The 22,162-nt window shown below is 45.8% G+C and overlaps 1 protein-coding gene across 4 annotated transcripts in view; it reads right to left on the bottom strand.

The window, feature by feature from the left end:
* The window catches only part of LOC110515725 (cytohesin-1), a 114,007-nt gene that overhangs the window by 42,810 nt on the left and 49,035 nt on the right, over nt 1–22,162 (bottom strand). The window contains exon 1 of one of the 4 annotated variants that reach the window (XM_036939190.1): nt 21,431–21,646. The exons of the other annotated variants lie outside the window; for them this stretch is intronic. The gene's annotated coding sequence lies outside the window, so the exon portion shown is untranslated. Of the gene's footprint in view, nt 1–21,430; nt 21,647–22,162 lie in introns of those variants that run through there. 4 annotated transcript variants of the gene reach the window in all.

Genomic DNA, 22,162 nt, shown 5'->3' with positions numbered 1-22,162 from the left:
GACAGCAGTACCAGGACAGCAGTGTCAGGACAGCAGTGTCAGGACAGCAGCGTCAGGACAGCAGTGTCAGGACAGCAGCGTCAGGACAGCAGTGTCAGGACAGCAGTACCAGGACAGCAGTGTCAGGACAGCAGTGTCAGGACAGCAGTGTCAGGACAGCAGTACCAGGACAGCAGCGTCAGGACAGCAGTGTCAGGACAGCAGTGACAGGACAGCAGTGTCAGGACAGCAGTGTCAGGACAGCAGTACCAGGACAGCAGTGTCAGGACAGCAGCGTCATGACAGCAGTGTCAGGACAGCAGTGTCAGGACAGCAGTGTCAGGACAGCAGTACCAGGACAGCAGTGTCAGGACAGCAGCGTCATGACAGCAGTGTCAGGACAGCAGTGTCAGGACAGCAGTGTCAGGACAGCAGTACCAGGACAGCAGTGTCAGGACAGCAGTGTCAGGACAGCAGTGTCAGGACAGCAGTACCAGGACAGCAGTACCAGGACAGCAGTGCCAGGACAGCAGTGCCACCTACCTGTCTGCCTGCCGCCTGTCTGCCTGCCACCTGTCTGCCTGCCTGTCTGCCTGCCACCTGTCTGCCTGTCTGCCTGTCTGCCTGCCTGTCTGCCTGCCACCTGTCTGCCTGCCTGTCTGCCTACCTGTCTGCCTGCCGCCTGTCTGCCTGCCTGTCTGCCTGCCTGTCTGCCTGCCTGTCTGCCTACCACCTGTCTGCCTGCCTGCCTGCCTACCTGTCTGCCTGCCTGTCTGCCTGCCTGTCTGCATGCCACCTGTCTGCCTGCCACCTGTCTGCCTGCATGCCTGCCTACCTGTCCGCCTGCCTGCCTACCTGTCTGCCTGCCACCTGTCTGTCTGTCTGCCTGTCTGTCTGCCCGCCCGCCTGCCTGCCTGCCTACCTGTCTGCCTGCCTGCCTGTCTGTCTGTCTGCCTGCCACCTGTCTGCCTGTCTGTCTGCCTTTCTGTCTGTCTGTCTGCCTGTCTGTCTGCCTGTCTGCCTGCCTGCCTGTCTGTCTGCCTGTCTGCCTGTCTGCCTGTCTACCTGCCTGCCTGCCTGCCTGCCTGCCTGTCTGCCTGTCTGCCTGTCTGCCTGTCTACTCCTAAGTCTCAGAGCAAGTGACGTTTGAAACGCTATTAGCGCGCACCCCGCTAACTAGCTAGCCATCACATCACATCGTTACACCAGCCTAATCTCGGGAGTTGATAGGCTTGAAGTCATAAACAGCAGAGCTGCTGGCAAAACGCACGAAAGTGCTGTTTGAATGAATGCTTATGAGCCTGCTGGTGCCTACCATCGCTCAGTCAGACTGCTCTATCAAATCATAGACTTAGTTATAACATAATAACACACAGAAACACGAGCCTTAGGTCATTAATATGATCGAATCCGGAAACTATCATCTCGAAAACAAGACGTTTATTCTTTCAGCGAAATACGGAACCGTTCCGTATTTTATCTAACGAGTGGCATCCATCAGTCTAAATATTCTTGTTACATTGCACAACCTTCAATGTTATGTCATAATTACGTACAATTCTGGCAAATTAGTTCGCAACGAGCCAGGCAGCCCAAACTGTTACATATACCCTGACAGAGAGAGAGAGAGAACAAACTAAAGAGAGAGAGAGAGAGAGACAGGGACAGACAGAGAGAGAGACAGAGAGACAGACAGAGAGAGAGACAGAGAGAGAGCGAGACAGAGAGACAGACAGACAGACAGACAGACAGTCTCTCTCTCTGTCTGTCTCTCTGTCTGTCTCTTTAGTTCGTTCTCTCTCTCTCTCTCTCTGTCTCTCTTTAGTTCGTTCTTTCTGTCTCTCTCTCTCTCTCTCTGTTTGTTCTCTCTCTCTTCAGTTTGTTCTCTCTCTCTTCAGTTCGTTCTCTCTCTCTTCAGTTCGTTCTCTCTCTCTTCAGTTCGTTCTCTCTCTCTTCAGTTCGTTCTCTCTCTCTTCAGTTCGTTCTCTCTCTCTCTCTCTCTCTCTTCAGTTCGTTCTCTCTCTCTTTAGTTCGTTCTCTCTCTCTCTCTTCAGTTTGTTCTCTCTCTCTTTAGTTCGTTCTCTCTCTCTCTCTCTTCAGTTCTCTCTCTCTCTCTTCAGTTCGTTCTCTCTCTCTTTAGTTCGTTCTCTCTCTCTCTCTCTTCAGTTCGTTCTCTCTCTCTTTAGTTCGTTCTCTCTCTCTTTAGTTTGTTCTCTCTCTCTCTCTCTTCAGTTCGTTCTCTCTCTCTTTGGTTCGTTCTCTCTCTCTTTAGTTCGTTCTCTCTCTCTCTCTCTTCAGTTCTCTCTCTCTCTCTCTCTTCAGTTCGTTCTCTCTCTCTTTAGTTCGTTCTCTCTCTCTCTCTCTCTTCAGTTCGTTCTCTCTCTCTTTAGTTCGTTCTCTCTCTCTTTAGTTCGTTCTCTCTCTCTCTCTCTCTGTTCGTTCTCTCTCTCTTTAGTTTGTTCTCTCTCTCTCTCTCTTCAGTTTGTTCTCTCTCTCTTTAGTTCTTTCTCTCTCTCTCTCTCTCTTCAGTTCGTTCTCTCTCTTTAGTTCATTCTCTCTCTCTCTCTTTAGTTCATTCTCACTCTCTCTCTTCAGTTCGTTCTCTCTCTCTCTCTTCAGTTCGTTCTCTCTCTCTCTCTTCAGTTCGTTCTCTCTCTTCAGTTCATTCTCTCTCTTCAGTTCATTCTCTCTTCAGTTCATTCTCTCTCTCTTCAGTTCGTTCTCTCTCTCTTCAGTTCGTTCTCTCTCTCTAGTTCGTTCTCTCTCTCTAGTTCGTTCTCTCTCTCTCTCTCTTCAGTTCGTTCTCTCTCTCCAGTTCGTTCTCTCTCTCTTCAGTTCGTTCTCTCTCTCTTCAGTTCGTTCTCTCTCTCTTCAGTTCGTTCTCTCTCTCTCTCTCTCTCTCTCTCTCTCTCTCTCTTCAGTTCGTTCTCTCTCTTTAGTTCGTTCTCTCTCTCTCTCTCTCTCTCTCTCTCTCTCTTCAGTTTGTTCTCTCTCTCTTCAGTTCGTTCTCTCTCTCTCTTCAGTTCGTTCTCTCTCTCTTTAGTTCGTTCTCTCTCTCTCTCTCTCTTCAGTTCGTTCTCTCTCTCTTTAGTTCGTTCTCTCTCTCTCTCTCTCTCTTCAGTTCGTTCTCTCTCTCTTTAGTTTGTTCTCTCTCTCTTTAGTTCGTTCTCTCTCTCTCTCTCTTCAGTTCGTTCTCTCTCTCTTTGGTTCGTTCTCTCTCTCTCTCTTTAGTTCGTTCTCTCTCTCTCTCTCTTCAGTTCTCTCTCTCTCTCTCTCTCTTCAGTTCGTTCTCTCTCTCTTTAGTTCGTTCTCTCTCTCTCTCTCTTTAGTTCGTTCTCTCTCTCTCTCTCTGTTCGTTCTCTCTCTCTTTAGTTCGTTCTCTCTCTCTCTCTTCAGTTCGTTCTCTCTCTCTTTAGTTCGTTCTCTCTCTCTTTAGTTCGTTCTCTCTCTCTCTAGTTCGTTCTCTCTCTCTCTCTTCAGATCGTTCTCTCTCTCTTTGGTTCGTTCTCTCTCTCTTTAGTTCGTTCTCTCTCTCTCTCTCTTCAGTTCTCTCTCTCTCTCTTCAGTTCGTTCTCTCTCTCTTTAGTTCGTTCTCTCTCTCTCTCTCTTTAGTTCGTTCTCTCTCTCTCTCTCTGTTCGTTCTCTCTCTCTTTAGTTCGTTCTCTCTCTCTCTCTTCAGTTTGTTCTCTCTCTCTTTAGTTCTTTCTCTCTCTCTCTCTCTCTCTTCAGTTCGTTCTCTCTCTTTAGTTCATTCTCACTCTCTCTCTTCAGTTCGTTCTCTCTCTCTCTCTTCAGTTCGTTCTCTCTCTCTCTCTTCAGTTCGTTCTCTCTCTCTCTTCAGTTCGTTCTCTCTCTCTCTCTTCAGTTCGTTCTCTCTCTCTCTCTTCAGTTCGTTCTCTCTCTTCAGTTCATTCTCTCTTCAGTTCATTCTCTCTTCAGTTCATTCTCTCTTCAGTTCGTTCTCTCTCTCTTCAGTTCGTTCTCTCTCTCTAGTTCGTTCTCTCTCTCTAGTTCGTTCTCTCTCTCTCTCTCTTCAGTTCGTTCTCTCTCTCTCCAGTTCGTTCTCTCTCTCTTCAGTTCGTTCTCTCTCTCTCTTCAGTTCGTTCTCTCTCTCTTCAGTTCGTTCTCTCTCTCTCTTCAGTTCGTTCTCTCTCTCTCTCTCTCTCTCTTCAGTTCGTTCTCTCTCTTCAGTTCGTTCTCTCTCTCTTCAGTTTGTTCTCTCTCTCTTCAGTTCGTTCTCTCTCTCTTCAGTTCGTTCTCTCTCTCTTCAGTTCGTTCTCTCTCTCTTCAGTTCGTTCTCTCTCTCTTCAGCTCGTTCTCTCTCTCTCTTCAGCTCGTTCTCTCTCTCTTCAGTTCGTTCTCTCTCTCTTCAGTTCGTTCTCTCTCTCTTTAGTTCGTTCTCTCTCTCTCTCTCTCTCTCTCTTCAGTTCGTTCTCTCTCTCTTCAGTTCGTTCTCTCTCTCTTCAGTTCGTTCTCTCTCTCTCTCTTCAGTTCGTTCTCTCTCTCTCTCTCTTCAGTTCGTTCTCTCTCTCTCTCTCTCTCTTCAGTTCGTTCTCTCTCTCTCTCTCTTCAGTTCGTTCTCTCACTCTCTTCAGTTCGTTCTCTCACTCTCTTCAGTTCGTTCTCTCTCTCTCTCTTCAGTTCGTTCTCTCTCTCTCTCTCTTCAGTTCGTTCTCTCTCTCTCGCTTCAGTTCGTTCTCTCTCTCTCGCTTCAGTTCGTTCTCTCTCTCGCTTCAGTTCGTTCTCTCTCTCTTGCTTCAGTTCGTTCTCTCTCTCTCTCTCTTCAGTTCGTTCTCTCTCTCTCAGTTCGTTCTCTCGCTCTTCAGTTCGTTCTCTCTCTCTCTTCAGTTCGTTCTCTCTCTCTCTTCAGTTCGTTCTCTCTCTCTCTTCAGTTCGTTCTCTCTCTCTCTTCAGTTCGTTCTCGCTCTCTTCAGTTCATTCTCTCTCTCTCTCTTCAGTTCGTTCTCTCTCTCTTTAGTTCGTTCTCTCTCTCTGTTTGTTCTCTCTCTCTGTTTGTTCTCTCTCTGGGTCTTCTGATGTTCTTCTTACTGTCCCTACCAGTCAAGACAGGAATGCAGTGGGTGTCTGTGTATGTTGTTTCCCCTGGTGCATCCACCCAGTATTCTCAGTTCATTTCCTGTTGTGTCTGTTAAGCACACAGCACTGCTCTGGCTTTACTCAGCGTGACATTCACTTGGACAATCAATGGTAGATGAGGCCCATGAAATGTAACATGCCATGAAGTAAAATCTGCCCTATTGGAATAGGATTCCTACACGGCCTATCAGCAGCAGCAGTGTGTGTGGTGTGTGTACGTGTGTACAGTATGTGTGTGTGCGCGCGTGTGTACTAGAGGTCGACCGATTAATCGGAATGGCCGATTTCAAGTTTTCTTAACAATCGGAAATCTGTATTTCTGGACGCCGAATTTGCCGATTTATTATTTATTTATTTTTTTAACACCTTTATTTAACTAGGCAAGTCAGTTAAGAACATATTCTTATTTTCAATGACTAGGAACGGTGGGTTAACTGCCTGTTCAGGGGAAGAACGACAGATTTTTACCCTATCAGCTTGGGGATTCAATCTTGCAACCTTACGGTTAACTAGTCCAACGCTCTAACCACCTGCCTTACATTGCACTCCACGAGGATCCTGCCTGTTACGCGAATGCAGTAAGAAGCCAAGGTAAGTTTTTAGCTACAATATTACTAGTTTATCTAGCGTGTCCTGCGTTGCATATAATCGATGCTGTGCGCATTCGCGAAAAAGGCAGACAGAGAGAGAGAGAACAAACTAAAGAGAGAGACAGAGAGACAGACAGACAGAACGAACAAACTAAAGAGACAGACAGACAGAACGAACAAACTAAAGAGACAGACAGAACGAACAAACTAAAGAGACTAAAGGCATCCCTTAACTACGGCCTTCCTCCTATAATACTATAGCTATCCTCTTCCCCAGACATTGACATGGCAGGCTATTCAGGGACGTAGCAGAAACACAGCCTTAGCCGCAGGTCAAAAACTCTGCTTCACATCAGACAACCACATGAGGGAGTAGTCCGTTCCTGTTGTGACATCAGTGCCATGTCACACTCACTTCCCTTCTCAGAATGTAAGCCTGTGTCCCCAATGGCACCCTATGGCCTTTATAGTGCACTATAAAGACCTGGGCTCTACTGAAAAGTGGTGCACTATAAATGAAATACTCTGCCATTTGGCAAACACACTAAGAGAGAAGGGGGGGTTGGGAAAACCCTTCCATCTTAACTAATTGCTGAGCGATACTGGGGGAATATTGCCTGTGATTGCTGTTGTTTGGCTGTCACTGATCAGGCCACTGGCATACAATGAACATTAAAGATTCCCCCTGCAGCCACAGTAGGGCAAGCAGCAGAGGTGTGTGTGTGTGTGTGTGTGTGTGTGTGTGTGTGTGTGTGTGTGTTTGCGTGCGTGCGTGTGTGCGTGCGTGTATCTGTCTGTCCCTGGAAACCAGTGTGAAGAAACAGATTTACTGTGGTTCCCCCCCCCCTGACAAAAAGCTCCCTAGAAAGGACTTTCCTGTATCATGTCAGCCATATTGAGTATGAATACCGAGGTCAAATGATTGTCTTGTTGTATTGTCCCTTCTAGTGTTGCATGGTATACCCACACTTCACTACCTTTTCAATACTAGAACATGAGAAACGGTTCACTAGAATCATGTGTAACTTTAGGTACTCCTGATCAAGTCTGTCAGCGCAGCCAATGTCTCCCTTAATAGGCCAAAAACACTGTGCCTTCTCCACTCAGCCTGTACTGGGAGTCAGATCTCCACTCAGCCTGTACTGGGAGTCTGGACTGTATCATGTCTGATCTCCACTCAGCCTGTACTGGGAGTCAGATCTCCACTCAGCCTGTACTGGGAGTCTGGACTGTATCATGTCTGATCTCCACTCAGCCTGTACTGGGAGTCAGATCTCCACTCAGCCTGTACTGGGAGTCTGGACTGTATCATGTCTGATCTCCACTCAGCCTGTACTGGGAGTCAGATCTCCACTCAGCCTGTACTGGGAGTCTGGACTGTATCATGTCTGATCTCCACTCAGCCTGTACTGGGAGTCAGATCTCCACTCAGCCTGTACTGGGAGTCTGGACTGTATCATGTTAGATCTCCACTCAGCCTGTACTGGGAGTCAGATCTCCACTCAGCCTGTACTGGGAGTCAGATCTCCACTCAGTCTGTACTGGGAGTCTGGACTGTATCATGTTAGATCTCCACTCAGCCTGTACTGGGAGTCAGATCTCCACTCAGCCTGTACTGGGAGTCAGATCTCCACTCAGCCTGTACTGGGAGTCAGATCTCCACTCAGCCTGTACTGGGAGTCAGATCTCCACTCAGCCTGTACTGGGAGTCAGATCTCCACTCAGCCTGTACTGGGAGTCAGATCTCCACTCAGCCTGTACTGGGAGTCAGATCTCCACTCAGCCTGTACTGGGAGTCAGATCTCCACTCAGCCTGTACTGGGAGTCAGATCTCCACTCAGCCTGTACTGGGAGTCAGATCTCCACTCAGCCTGTACTGGGAGTCAGATCTCCACTCAGTCTGTACTGGGAGTCTGGACTGTATCATGTCAGATCTCCACTCAGCCTGTACTGGGAGTCAGATCTCCACTCAGTCTGTACTGGGAGTCAGATCTCCACTCAGTCTGTACTGGGAGTCAGATCTCCACTCAGTCTGTACTGGGAGTCAGATCTCCACTCAGTCTGTACTGGGAGTCTGGACTGTATCATGTCAGATCTCCACTCAGTCTGTACTGGGAGTCTGATCTCCACTCAGTCTGTACTGGGAGTCTGGACTGTATCATGTTAGATCTCCACTCAGTCTGTACTGGGCGTCTGGACTGTATCATGTCAGATCTCCACTCAGCTGGGAGTCTGGACTGTATCATGTCAGATCTCCACTCAGCTGGGAGTCTGGACTGCATCATGTCAGATCTCCACTCAGTCTGTACTGGGAGTCTGGACTGCATCATGTCAGATCTCCACTCAGTCTGTACTGGGAGTCTGGACTGTATCATGTCAGATCTCCACTCAGTCTGTACTGGGAGTCTGGACTGCATCATGTCAGATCTCCACTCAGTCTGTACTGGGCGTCTGGACTGTATCATGTCAGATCTCCACTCAGCTGGGAGTCTGGACTGTATCATGTCAGATCTCCACTCAGCTGGGAGTCTGGACTGCATCATGTCAGATCTCCACTCAGTCTGTACTGGGAGTCTGGACTGCATCATGTCAGATCTCCACTCAGTCTGTACTGGGAGTCTGGACTGTATCATGTCAGATCTCCACTCAGCTGGGAGTCTGGACTGTATCATGTCAGATCTCCACTCAGTCTGTACTGGGAGTCTGGACTGTATCATGTCAGATCTCCACTCAGCTGGGAGTCTGGACTGCATCATGTCAGATCTCCACTCAGTCTGTACTGGGAGTCTGGACTGCATCATGTTAGATCTCCACTCAGTCTGTACTGGGCGTCTGGACTGTATCATGTCAGATCTCCACTCAGCTGGGAGTCTGGACTGTATCATGTCAGATCTCCACTCAGCTGGGAGTCTGGACTGCATCATGTCAGATCTCCACTCAGTCTGTACTGGGAGTCTGGACTGTATCATGTCAGATCTCCACTCAGCTGGGAGTCTGGACTGTATCATGTCAGATCTCCACTCAGTCTGTACTGGGAGTCTGGACTGTATCATGTCAGATCTCCACTCAGCTGGGAGTCTGGACTGCATCATGTCAGATCTCCACTCAGTCTGTACTGGGAGTCTGGACTGCATCATGTCAGATCTCCACTCAGTCTGTACTGGGAGTCTGGACTGTATCATGTCAGATCTCCACTCAGCTGGGAGTCTGGACTGTATCATGTCAGATCTCCACTCAGTCTGTACTGGGAGTCTGGACTGTATCATGTCAGATCTCCACTCAGCTGGGAGTCTGGACTGTATCATGTCAGATCTCCACTCAGCTGGGAGTCTGGACTGTATCATGTCAGATCTCCACTCAGCTGGGAGTCTGGACTGTATCATGTCAGATCTCCACTCAGTCTGTACTGGGAGTCTGGACTGTATCATGTCAGATCTCCACTCAGCTGGGAGTCTGGACTGTATCATGTCAGATCTCCACTCAGTCTGTACTGGGAGTCTGGACTGTATCATGTCAGATCTCCACTCAGCTGGGAGTCTGGACTGTATCATGTCAGATCTCCACTCAGCTGGGAGTCTGGACTGTATCATGTCAGATCTCCACTCAGCTGGGAGTCTGGACTGTATCATGTCTGATCTCCACTCAGTCTGTACTGGGAGTCTGGACTGTATCATGTCAGATCTCCACTCAGCTGGGAGTCTGGACTGTATCATGTCAGATCTCCACTCAGTCTGTACTGGGAGTCTGGACTGTATCATGTCAGATCTCCACTCAGCTGGGAGTCTGGACTGTATCATGTCTGATCTCCACTCAGTCTGTACTGGGAGTCTGGACTGTATCATGTCAGATCTCCACTCAGTCAGAAGTTAACAGACTTGAATAATGTGACACGGCATGTAGGAACTGTTAAATGACTTATTACTATATCCAGACAGGCTAGAAAACTTTACAATGCTAGAAGATACCGGTGGCTTCCAGCTTTGTAGACTAACTTTCCTTGCTTACAGCTGAAGCCAACATCCATTCACTACCGCTAGTACCATGTTTGTGATAATATGCTAACCATTATGCAAAACATCCTAATTTCCAAACTGATTCAAAAGTGATTGCCATCAAAACGTTATTAATTCACTTAAATTGCTCTCTCTCACGTCTCTCCGTGAATGATGTCATTACTGGTTAAAGAGCGAGCACACACTTTTTATTGTTTTATTTTTTACATTTTACCCCGTTTTCTCCCCAATTTCGTGGTATCCAATTGTTTAGTAGCTACTATCTTGTCTCACTACAACTACAACTCCCGTATGGGCTCGGGAGAGACGAAGGTTGAAAGTCATGCGTGAAAGTCATGCGTCCTCCGATACACAACCCAACCAGCCGCACTACTTCTTAACACAGCGCCATCCAACCCGGAAGCCAGCCGCACCAATGTGCCGGAGGAAACACCGTGCACCTGGCAACCTTGGTTAGCGTGCACTGCGCCCGGCCCGCCACAGGAGTCGCTGGTGCGCGATGAGACAAGGATATCCCTACCGGCCAACCCTTCCCTAACCCGGACGACGCTAGGCCAATTGTGCGTCGCCCCACGGACCTCCCGGTCGTGGCCGGTTACGACAGAGCCTGGGCCCGAACCCAGAGTCTCTGGTGGCACAGCTTTTATAAAACACTTTTATAAAATACGTTACTTCTATGCAGATGTTGTTTATCACTACAATAAAATTAGTCCCAATTGGAAGGGAAACAGATTGTTTGCCATCTGAAGCCCCATGAAATCAGCCAAAACAAGCTCAACTCAATGCATTCTCTCACTCCTATTCAATATGCATTCCCCTGTATTGTGAATAGGCTACATCTTGATTTTACCAGTTTATCAATATATTTACCATTCAAACACACACACACACACAACGTGCAACAATAGAAACCGAGAGACATGAGAGTGGGGGATGGGGGATGAAGAGAGGTGGCGTTATATAGTCATGAGATAACAAAGTGACATCACATTCATCATTAGGTGGAGAACACAGAATCTCCCCTCTCTGTATCTCAGAAAAACCCTGCATTTACTGGAACAGTTCAATACATCGCCAGAGGTCAGAGGTCAGCGTGATGATAGCCAATCTCAGTCTCACAGTAGCCAACCAGAGGGAGAGGCCTGACAGAGCGTGGGATGAGAGAGACACGCCGCCCACGTCCTGTTTTCTAGGGCCTAGTACTGCCTGGAAAGCAGGCCATCCAGGGGAAACACACACACCTCAGGCTTACTGTTCACCCCTGCTGTGCTTGGCGCTGTGTCAGCACTCTCACAACCCATTATGTTTCCTCTGAAACTCTCCATAATAAAACAGTAACACTATCTACCAGGTAGAACAGCCAATAGAAACTAACTCTGTTGACAGTCCAAATAACTTGGCCACAGCAACACCAGGGGCCTCTGGGTGGCTCACAGGAAGGTAGGGAGATAAACTGTGTCCAGCTGAAGAAAACTGTTCTGGCACAGACATCAGATGTCTCTTTCACACTTTAGGGCCAACCCAAACCATACTGTGGTGGCTCAGATCTTTCCACATTTTCCACAGTTTCCAGCAACTATGGGTGATGGTGGACACACAAACAGACCAGCTCAGTACAGCTTGGTTTGACTCAGTAATGGTGAAAAACCCATTACAGGAAGGTATGTCTCCAGGAACAGGGTTGGAGTTAAACCTACAGGAAGGTATCTCTCCAGGAACAGGGTTGGAGTTAAACCTACAGGAAGGTATCTCTCCAGGAACAGGGTTGGAGTTAAACCTACAGGAAGGTATGTCTCCAGGAACAGGGTTGGAGTTAAACCTACAGGAAGGTATGTCTCCAGGAACAGGGTTGGAGTTAAACCCTACAGGACAGTATCTCTCCAGGAACAGGGTTGGAGTTAAACCTACAGGAAGGTATGTCTCCAGGAACAGGGTTGAAGTTAAACCTACAGGAAGGTATCTCTCCAGGAACAGGGTTGGAGTTAAACCCTACAGGATGGTATCTCTCCAGGAACAGGGTTGGAGTTAAACCCTATAGGACGGTATCTCTCCAGAAACAGGGTTGGAGTTAAACCCGACAGCACGGTATCTCTCCAGGAACAGGGTTGGAGTTAAACCCTACAGGACAGTATCTCTCCAGGAACAGGGTTGGAGTTAAACCCTACAGGAGAGTATCTCTCCAGGAACAGGGTTGGAGTTAAACCCTACAGGACAGTATCTCTCCAGGAACAGGGTTGGAGTTAAACCTACAGGACAGTATCTCTCCAGGAACAGGGTTGGAGTTAAACCTACAGGAAGGTATCTCTCCAGGAACAGGGTTGGAGTTAAAAACTACAACACGGTAACTCTCCAGGAACAGGGTTGAAGTTAAACCCTATAGGACGGTATCTCTCCAGGAACAGGGTTGGAGTTAAAACCTACAGGACAGTATCTCTCCAGGAACAGGGTTGAAGTTAAACCCTATAGAACGGTATCTCTCCAGGAACAGGGTTGGAGTTAAACCCTACAGGACGGTATCTCTCCAGGAACAGGGTTGGAGTTAAAACCTACAGGAAGGTATCTCTCCAGGAACAGGGTTGGAGTTAAACCCTACAGGATGGTATCTCTCCAGGAACAGGGTTGGAGTTAAAACCTACAGGACAGTATCTCTCCAGGAACAGGGTTGGAGTTAAACCCTACAGGACAGTATCTCTCCAGGAACAGGGTTGGAGTTAAACCTACTATAGACAATCCAGTGAATGACAAAGGGCTTCTAAAGAGAGGTCAGATGTTTGGTGCTGGTACACACTAATCTGGGGTTTGACCTGCCTCAGCTAGCGGCTGAGCTTCAGCTCTCATTCTCACTGAGCCTAAATGAACCCTGATTTATAACTGACCCATTTACGTGGGTTGTTGTTTTATTTCCCAATAGACTTTGTGTCCAGTCAGACAGAGTTTTAGCTGCTATGTTGAGGAGCAGATTGGTAAATGAGTCTGCGGTGTTATATGTAACGTACACAAACCTCAGTATTTTACAACTTCCTGCATGTGCAATACTCTGGACCACAATCCAGTTCATCTCTCTCGACTGGTTTCCAAATCACTGGAGAATCTGCTCAGGAAATCAGGAAATGAAAATTCCAAAGGACAGCTCAAAGGAAATCTCTCTCTCTCCCCTGATCAGATTTGACCTAGTTTGGAGGTTGAGCTCAAAAACGTGACGGCCAAAATAAGCCGCTGTGTTCGTTCAGTCCCAGGTCCCTCTCATTACATAGGACACATTCCTGGGGCAGTGGCGCTCTCTGGGGTCTTGTTGGACAGAAATCGTATGTACCCTGATACCACTGCCTGTACCCACCTAGAGGGGTACTGAGTGTGTAGTATACCCCAACCCAACCCAGAGGAGCACAGTCTCTCTCTCTCAGCACCACAACACATGTCTAATGCTCTGATAGGTTTTACTGTAACCATACCAGACACATGGAAACTCCACTGATTGTGTTCCCTACAAGAGGGCAACAGCTGTGTGCTGACTGGGTGAATACTGTGTGTAGCCTAATGTGAATAGATGTGAATACAGCAAATACTTGTACTATTGTGTGTGTAGTGAGGATGTGTAGTAATGTGTAGTAATCAGTAAGTGTTCCAGGGAGGATGTGTAGTAATGTGTAGTAATCAGTAAGTGTGTAGGGAGGATGTGTAGTAATGTGTAGTAATCACTGTGTGTGTAGTGAGGATGTGTAGTAATCAGTAAGTGTGTAGTGAGGATGTGTAGTAATGTGTAGTAATCAGTAAGTGTGTAGGGAGAATGTGTAGTAATCAGTAAGTGTGTAGGGAGAATGTGTAGTAATCAGTAAGTGTTCCAGGAATATGTTTCTCCTCCATGTGTGCATCCCAAATGGCATCCTATTCCCTACATAGTGCACCCCTATCGACCCAAGTCAAAATTAGTGCACTTTAAAGGGCACAGGGTTCCATTTGGGACTGAACCATTATCTTTTCCATTGAACCAGCAGCACCCATCTGGCCTTTCAGAGTTCCATTAGACCTGATTACCCTCTTCCTCTCCCTTTCCCCCCTTACTCCTACTGTCCCATCTTATCTCCAAAATGCAATGTAACCACAATGAGCCCTGGTCCTGTCTGTCTGTCCGTCATCCCCCTCTACCTCATGGCTTGTGCAGAAGGGGCGAGTAGAGAGCATCCATCCACCCCAGCTAAAAGCATAGCTAATGTCCAGTTCAGTACCCCTCCCCACCAAAAGACATGTCTCTATAGATTTGCCTAAACCAATCAGGGAGCCTAGTGTCCAGCATGCTTCACTTCATGGTGAAACACAATGCATTTAAACAGATACATACATAGACTCACTCACAGCACACTATTAGCTACAGGTCTATTGACATGGGATCTCATTTACCAGAGCGGTTGTCTGCCTGAACAGGTGATTTATAAAGAGACTGGTCATTGCTCTTTAATCTCCACATCTCACTGGATCTCTTCAGTGGTGCAGCTATAGACTCCCCCTTACCTCCCCTTCACATATTTTGGAAGAGTGGCCCAGTCCAACACATGCAAGCATCCACGCACACAGACAGACGCACACCCCCTGACAAGACCCCCTTTACAAGGCAGAACAGCAGCAGTGAGTTGTAAAGGAATGCCAGTCAGTCAGTCAGTCAGTCAGTCAGTGAGTCAGTCAGTGATGCAGACAACGTGGCACTGGGCACGGAGTCCAAAACACAGCCTCCTCCTTACCTACAGCCCACTGACCTTTAGGCTGACCTGGGTCACCTCTCGTAGACACACACTTCCCTTTAGTTCACCCTGTCATTCAGCACCGGACCGGACAGAACCACCATGATGATATCATCAGTTATGGACCACACAGAGAGACAATGGTCTCAACCTGGCCTGGTGAGGAGGTGGTAGGGAGGAGGAGAGGAGGAAGGGGAACAGGCTCTGTGTTTGTCTGGGGAGGTGTGGGACAGTGAATGGGTGGATGGCAGGAGAACACAGAAGCTGTGTGACGAGTCAGTGGGATGATCACAGATCCTCTGTGTGTAGAACAGAGTATGTCACAGGAGAGAGGAGTGTAGCGTGCCCATTTTGGAGTGACTTTCCCAAAGGCAGGAGTGTCGGACATCTTGCCCGCTACAGTACAGCTCCAGTACCGCTACAGTACAGCTCCATTACCACTCCAGTACAACTCCATTATCACTCCAGTACAGCTCCATTACCACTCCAGTACCGCTACAGTACAGCTCCATTACCGCTACAGTACAGCTCCATTACCACTCCATTACAGCTCCATTACAGCTACAGTACAGCTCCAGTACAGCTCCATTACCGCTCCAGTACAGCTCCATTACCGCTCCATTACCACTACAGCTCCATTACCACTCCAGTACAGCTCCATTACAGCTCCATTACCACTACAGTACAGCTCCATTACCACTACAGTACAGCTCCATTACCACTACAGTACAGCTCCATTACCGCTCCATTACAGCTCCATTACCTCTCACTTCACGAGCTCAGTCCATGCCCGGCTCAGCATGCATTTGTAGTTTACGTGTGTGCTGCTAAAGCCCCTTGCTTTAGTTACTGTCATGGAGTTCACTAAATATTATCATAAAGAAACTGATAAAACACACAGGTGTGAAATCAAGGTGACTTACAAAGATGAGGACCAAGAGAAAGAGAGGGAGTGCAGTGATGTAGTGTCCACAACTAAAGAAGAGAGGGAGTGTGGTGATGTAGTGTCCACAACTAAAGAAGAGAGGGAGTGTTGTGATGGAGTGTCCACAACTAAAGAAGAGAGGGAGTGTTGTGATGGAGTGTCCACAACTAAAGAAGAGAGGGAGTGTGGTGATGTAGTGTCCACAACTAAAGAAGAGAGGGAGTGTGGTGATGTAGTGTCCACTACTAAAGAAGAGAGGGAGTGTGGTGATGTAGTGTCCACTACTAAAGAAGAGAGGGAGTGCAGTGATGTAGTGTCCACAACTAAAGAAGAGAGGGAGTGTGGTGATGTAGTGTCCACAACTAAAGAAGAGAGGGAGTGTGGTGATGTAGTGTCCACAACTAAAGAAGAGAGGGAGTGTGGTGATGTAGTGTCCACAACTAAAGAAGAGAGGGAGTGTGGTGATGTAGTGTCCACAACTAAAGAAGAGAGGGAGTGTGGTGGTATAGTGTCCACAACTAAAGAAGAGAGGGAGTGTGGTGATGTAGTGTCCACAACTAAAGAAGAGAGGGAGTGTGGTGATGTAGTGTCCACAACTAAAGAAGAGAGGGAGTGTGGTGATGTAGTGTCCACAACTAAAGAAGAGAGGGAGTGTGGTGATGTAGTGTCCACAACTAAAGAAGAGAGGGAGTGTGGTGATGTAGTGTCCACAACTAAAGAAGAGAGGGAGTGTGGTGATGTAGTGTCCACAACTTAAGAAGAGAGGGAGTGTGGTGATGTAGTGTCCACAACTAAAGAAGAGAGGGAGTGTGGTGATGTAGTGTCCACAACTAAAGAAGAGAGGGAGTGTGGTGGTATAGTGTCCACAACTAAAGAAGAGAGGGAGTGTGGTGATGTAGTGTCCACAACTAAAGAAGAGAGGGAGTGTTGTGATGTAGTGTCCACAACTAAAGAAGAGAGGGAGTGTGGTGATGTAGTGTCCACAACTAAAGAATCATTGTGGAATCTGAAAAGGCATCCCGAAAGCATGATGGTGTACTTACTACGTGCTCATGCAAAAATAAAGGAACGAGGTGGGTAGTTAACTATAACATTTCCCTTCTATTATCTATAAAATAGGCCATTATTGATTTAGGCCCAGTAGGCCTGGCATTACCTCTTTCAAGAAGCTTTCTGTTTTGATAGGGTTATTTTACCTCAAATCCTTTACGCCAACTGACAAAAACAAGTATGCATCTCTGCCCAGCCTGGCAAGAGCAGCCCGAAGGTGTTATCATCCCCAGTGGCTCTGCCAGGTCTGAGAGGATGTTCTCTACTGCTGCCCTGCTCTCCAGACACCAACACATGGGTCTGAAGCCACAGACTGGCCAAACACATGTTTCTAAAGATACATTTAAAGGCACTGTAGATGGAGCCCAATAAGGCATTTATTTAATTTGTAAATAATTAGTAAGTCACAGTCTATATGTGTAATGTATAGAATATAATGATTGAATACAACTAAGCGTTGTTTAAATGCTGAGTGCTTAATGTCCCTGCCAGCTTAGTGTGTCACACTCCCAAATGCTTCACTATGTATTTCTTTGTAGCTGTAGCCTTGAAATAATTGAAATAATACAGCCTAAATAATTCATTTTGGTTCCTTCTTTGTCTCCCTGTCTGTCTCCTGACCTATTTAGAGTGGTTATATGCTGTTTAATATGACATGTGGCCTATTTGAAATGATGAGCACTTCTTACATTCACCTTTTCATGTTTTTCATTATCATCATTTTCATTCAAATCATATGGTTTGGTTTCAATACTTTAAAACAGAATGGTAGGTCCAGGTAAATAGGACCTACCATTCGGGAAAAAATAGTTAAATTGTGAGTGTAATGAATGGAGTGAATTTGTAGCAGCAGTATTTTCCTGTGAGCGAGGAGAGGTTTTTAGAGGAGCGGATGGAAAGGACGTGAAGAGCACAAGCAGCTCTCCATGAGGAGCTGGATTTCAGACCGCTCAACTCTGCTCACATGCTCTGGGTTAGAAGAACAGCAGGGACAGTGACATTCCTTCAACAAGGACAGTTCCGTATCCTTGGCTCTAGGGGCTTTCTTTTTCTCAGGCCCAGGAACAACTCCTAGCCTGGTCCCAGACTTGTTTATGCTGTAGAACCGTAAGAGACCATGCGACGATAGGAGCACAAACAGATCTGGGACCAGGCTATCAGTTCTGACCAAAACTAAAGCAGAGCTGAATTCCTCCTGACAAAACACCACCACCACTGTCCAAAGAACACCTACAGACCCATGTTATTCTGTGGAATCATCTGCTGCCCTGGTATAACGGAGCAGAACCTGAACTATCCACCGCTCTACAACCTGGTCATAAACGCCTGGATGCTAACTGAACCTTTCACCTTTTATTAGCCTACCTTTCACCTTTTATTAGCCTACCTAGATATTAGCCTACCTTTCACCTTTTATTAGCCTACCAAGATATTAGCCTACCTTTCACCTTTTATTAGCCTACCAATATATTAGCCTACCTTTCACCTTTTATTAGCCTACCAAGATATTAGTCTAACTTTCACCTTTTATTAGCCTACCTAGATATTAGCCTAACTTTCACCTTTTATTAGCCGACCCAGGATAGTATTGTAATGTATTGTATTGAGTAACAGGTCCATCCTTCATCACAGTATTTCAGTACTCATAACAGGATAGTATTGTATTGAGTAGCAGGTCCATTCTTCATCAGACAGTATTTCAGTGCTCATAACAGGATAGTATTGTATTGAGTAGCAGGTCCATTCTTCATCAGACAGTATTTCAGTACTCATAACAGGATAGTATTGTATTGTATTGTATTGAGTAGCAGGTCCATTCTTCATCAGACAGCATTTCAGTACTCATAACAGGATAGTATTGTATTGAGTAGCAGGTCCATCCTTCATCAGACAGTATTTTAGTACTCATAACAGGATAGTATTGTATTGAGTAGCAGGTCCATCCTTCATCAGACAGTATTTCAGTGCTCATAACAGGATAGTATTGTATTGAGTAGCAGGTCCATCCTTCATCAGACAGTATTTCAGTGCTCATAACAGGATAGTATTGTATTGAGTAGCAGGTCCATTCTTCATCAGACAGTATTTCAGTGCTCATAACAGGATAGTATTGTATTGAGTAACAGGTCCATCCTTCATCAGACAGTATTTCAGTACTCATAACAGGATAGTATTGTATTGTATTGTATTGAGTAGCAGGTCCATCCTTCATCAGACAGTATTTCAGTACTCATAACAGGATAGTATTGTATTGAGTAGCAGGTCCATTCTTCATCAGACAGTATTTCAGTACTCATAACAGGATAGTATTGTATTGTATTGTATTGAGTAGCAGGTCCATCCTTCATCAGACAGTATTTCAGTACTCATAACAGGATAGTATTGTATTGAGTAGCAGGTCCATTCTTCATCAGACAGTATTTCAGTACTCATAACAGGATAGTATTGTATTGAGTAGCAGGTCCATTCTTCATCAGACAGTATTTCAGTACTCATAACAGGATAGTTTTGTATTGTATTGTATTGAGTAGCAGGTACATCCTTCATCACAGTATTTCAGTACTCATAACAGGATAGTATTATATTGAGTAACAGGTCCATCCTTCATCAGACAGTATTTCAGTACTCATAACAGGATAGTGTTGTATTGTATTGAGTAGCAGGTCCATCCTTCATCAGACAGTATTTCAGTACTCATAACAGGATAGTATTGTATTGTATTGTATTGAGTAGCAGGTCCATCCTTCATCAGACAGTATTTCAGTACTCATAACAGGATAGTATTGTATTGAGTAGCAGGTCCATCCTTCATCAGACAGTATTTCAGTACTCATAACAGGATAGTATTGTATTGAGTAACAGGTCCATCCTTCATCAGACAGTATTTCAGTACTCATAACAGGATAGTATTGTATTGTATTGTATTGAGTAGCAGGTCCATCCTTCATCAGACAGTATTTCAGTACTCATAACAGGATGGTATTGTAATGTATTGTATTGAGTAACAGGTCCATTCTTCATCAGACAGTATTTCAGTACTCATAACAGGATAGTGTTGTATTGTATTGAGTAGCAGGTCCATCCTTCATCAGACAGTATTTCAGTGCTCATAACAGGATAGTATTGTATTGAGTAGCAGGTCCATCCTTCATCAGACAGTATTTCAGTGCTCATAACAGGATAGTATTGTATTGAGTAGCAGGTCCATTCTTCATCAGACAGTATTTCAGTGCTCATAACAGGATAGTATTGTATTGAGTAGCAGGTCCATTCTTCATCAGACAGTATTTCAGTGCTCATAACAGGATAGTATTGTATTGAGTAGCAGGTCCATCCTTCATCAGACAGTATTTCAGTACTCATAACAGGATAGTATTGTATTGAGTAGCAGGTCCATTCTCCATCACAGTATTTCAGTACTCATAACAGGATAGTATTGTATTGAGTAGCAGGTCCATTCTCCATCACAGTATTTCAGTACTCATAACAGGATAGTATTGTATTGAGTAGCAGGTCCATTCTTCATCAGACAGTATTTCAGTACTCATAACAGGATAGTATTGTATTGAGTAGCAGGTCCATCCTTCATCACAGTATTTCAGTACTCATAACAGGATAGTATTGTATTGTATTGTATTGAGTAGCAGGTCCATCCTTCATCAGACAGTATTTCAGTGCTCATAACAGGATAGTGTTGTATTGTATTGAGTAGCAGGTCCATTCTTCATCAGACAGTATTTCAGTACTCATAACAGGATAGTATTGTATTGAGTAGCAGGTCCATTCTTCATCACAGTATTTCAGTACTCATAACAGGATCATATTGTATTGTATTGTATTGAGTAGCAGGTCCATCCTTCATCAGACAGTATTTCAGTGCTCATAACAGGATAGTATTGTATTGAGTAGCAGGTCCATCCTTCATCAGACAGTATTTCAGTGCTCATAACAGGATAGTATTGTATTGAGTAGCAGGTCCATTCTTCATCAGACAGTATTTCAGTGTTCATAACAGGATAGTATTGTATTGTATTGTATTGAGTAGCAGGTCCATCCTTCATCAGACAGTATTTCAGTACTCATAACAGGATAGTATTGTATTGAGTAGCAGGTCCATCCTTCATCAGACAGTATTTCAGTACTCATAACAGGATAGTATTGTATTGAGTAGCAGGTCCATCCTTCATCAGACAGTATTTCAGTACTCATAACAGGATAGTATTGTATTGAGTAACAGGTCCATTCTTCATCAGACAGTATTTCAGTACTCATAACAGGATAGTATTGTATTGAGTAACAGGTCCATCCTTCATCAGACAGTATTTCAGTACTCATAACAGGATAGTATTGTATTGAGTAACAGGTCCATCCTTCATCAGACAGTATTTCAGTGCTCATAACAGGATAGTATTGTATTGAGTAACAGGTCCATCCTTCATCAGACAGTATTTCAGTGCTCATAACAGGATAGTATTGTATTGAGTAGCAGGTCCATCCTTCATCAGACAGTATTTCAGTACTCATAACAGGATAGTATTGTATTGAGTAGCAGGTCCATCCTTCATCAGACAGTATTTCAGTACTCATAACAGGATAGTATTGTATTGAGTAGCAGGTCCATCCTTCATCAGACAGTATTTCAGTGTTCATAACAGGATAGTATTGATCTGACGTAGATGCATTATCTCCAGCCTGGCAGATGTTATTACTGCAGCAATGAAAATGGATCGTGTGTGTGTGTGTGTGTGTGTGTGTGTGTGTGTGTGTGTGTGTGTGTGTGTGTGTGTGTGTGTGTGTGTGTGTGTGTGTGTGTGTGAGAAAACAGACGCATGCGAACACATGCACACACAAACACGTATGAATGCATTCTCACACACACACACACACACACTTTAAAATTGTACAGAGTTCAATTCTGTATTTGCTTTTAAAGGAAAAGTGTACACAAACACAGCCCACACAGACACAATGAATTAAATGAAATGCTACAGACAGCTAATAATGACAATAATCACATTGTAACAAATCAAAATGACTAACCTGGGTGAACAATCCTTAAAAGTACGTCAGCTCCTGTCTTCCCCCTCTCCTATCCGTTGGGCACCTCGCTCTCCTCAATCAGCTAGTCCGGCCTGTTAAGCCTAGCGACAGCATGGCCAGCGAAGGAGAGAGGGAGGCAGCCGGCTCCTCCAGCAGACCAGAAAGAGAGAGAGAGAGAGGTGCTGTCTGTCTACCCTACTGTACCACACAGAACTCACTATGCAGCCTGCCTGCTCCAAGCACACAGCCAGCCACAGTCCATCTGGAGAGAAACACTTATTCACGCACCCCTCTCTCTCTCTCTTTCCCAACCCCATCCCTCCCTCCCCTCTTGCTCAGTCCCTCTCTCCTCTGCCGTGGCTATCATTAACATAGAGGCTCCACCCAGTGGCCATCCTCTATTCCTTCTCTTCTTTTTCATTTCTTCTCCTCCGCCTGTCTGTCTCTTCCCCCCACTCACACTGAAACACACACACTCACACTGAAACACACACACTCACACTGAAACACACACACTCACACATTCACACTGAAACACACACACTCACACTGAAACACACACACTCACACTGAAACACACACACTCACACTGAAACGCACACACTCACACTGAAACACACACACTCACACTGAAACACACACACTCACACTGAAACACACACATTCACACTGAAACACACACATTCACACTGAAACACACACATTCACACTGAAACGCACACACTCACACTG

The sequence above is a fragment of the Oncorhynchus mykiss genome, chromosome 12 (genome assembly GCF_013265735.2).
Source record: "Oncorhynchus mykiss isolate Arlee chromosome 12, USDA_OmykA_1.1, whole genome shotgun sequence".
Lineage (NCBI taxonomy): Eukaryota > Metazoa > Chordata > Actinopteri > Salmoniformes > Salmonidae > Oncorhynchus > Oncorhynchus mykiss.
Note: the sequence above shows the minus strand (reverse complement) of the source record. Positions and strands in the feature narration are given on the sequence as shown.